Raw genomic sequence first — 1,063 nt, 5'->3', positions numbered from 1 at the left:
CTGCTCACACGCCGTAGACCATTCGGTGTAGGACGAACACCTTAACTCGGCCCTCTTGCCAGCATCTTGGCCATCAACCACTGCCACCACGAGTCCATACCCATTTTTGGCCGAGCAGAGGGGTCGCTACTCCCTCCGGGCTATAACTCGACCCGCCCGTGGTACCAGCCTAAGTCGCTGGTGGGACTATCGTGTGGATGTACGGCCACGTCACTACCGGCCCGGCGTCCTGCTAACCGAGCTCGGCAGACCCAGATGGGACTCACGTAAGCGGGGCTTACAGGGCGCCTACAAACCCTGAACTTTCCCCGACGGTCCCACCCTTGGCATCAGGATCGTGGGTGCGCTACTACCCAAGGCCCCTTGGAGAGAGTGAGGCTGCCTCTCTCCGCCGGCAACCTTCCTTGCGGTGTACATAGGGACTCACGTAACGGGACGCTTGTCCCGACGGTCCCCCTGGCTGCGGGAACGTGGGTTTGCCAGCCCCCATAGGCTCGCAAAGCGAGCCCTCCCTGCGGGAAGTAGATAGGGACAGAGGGAATCTCGTTAATCCATTCATGCGCGTCACTAATTAGATGACGAGGCATTTGGCTACCTTAAGAGAGTCATAGTTACTCCCGCCGTTTACCCGCGCTTTTTTGAATTTCTTCACGTTGACATTCAGAGCACTGGGCAGAAATCACATTGCGTCAACACCCTTGGGGGCCATCGCAATGCTTTGTTTTAATTAGACAGTCGGATTCCCCTAGTCCGTGCCAGTTCTGAGCTGAGCGTTGAATGGCGGCCGAAGAGAACGACCGCGACGGTAAAACCGCCACGGAAGCCTCGCAGCAAGGAAGATCCGCGGGAGGCCAAGGCACGGGACCGAGCTCGGATCCGGGGTGCGCGACGATATCCCCCCCGAGAGAGAGATACGCCGCGTCCCGTTCAGCTCGCCCAGGCCCGGCACGTCAGCCAAACCCGCTTCCCGACCAAGCCCGACACGCCCCGCTCCTCAGAGCCAATCCTTATTCCGAAGTTACGGATCCAATTTGCCGACTTCCCTTACCTACATTAATCTATC

The 1,063-nt window shown here is 58.9% G+C and overlaps 1 pseudogene; it reads right to left on the bottom strand.

The window, feature by feature from the left end:
• Positions 1 to 498: 498 nt before the first annotated feature.
• LOC126927437 (large subunit ribosomal RNA) overlaps positions 499 to 1,063 on the bottom strand; it is a 2,909-nt pseudogene continuing 2,344 nt past the window's right edge.

This window comes from Bombus affinis, unplaced genomic scaffold (genome assembly GCF_024516045.1).
Source record: "Bombus affinis isolate iyBomAffi1 unplaced genomic scaffold, iyBomAffi1.2 ctg00000110.1, whole genome shotgun sequence".
NCBI lineage: Eukaryota > Metazoa > Arthropoda > Insecta > Hymenoptera > Apidae > Bombus > Bombus affinis.
Note: the sequence above shows the minus strand (reverse complement) of the source record. Positions and strands in the feature narration are given on the sequence as shown.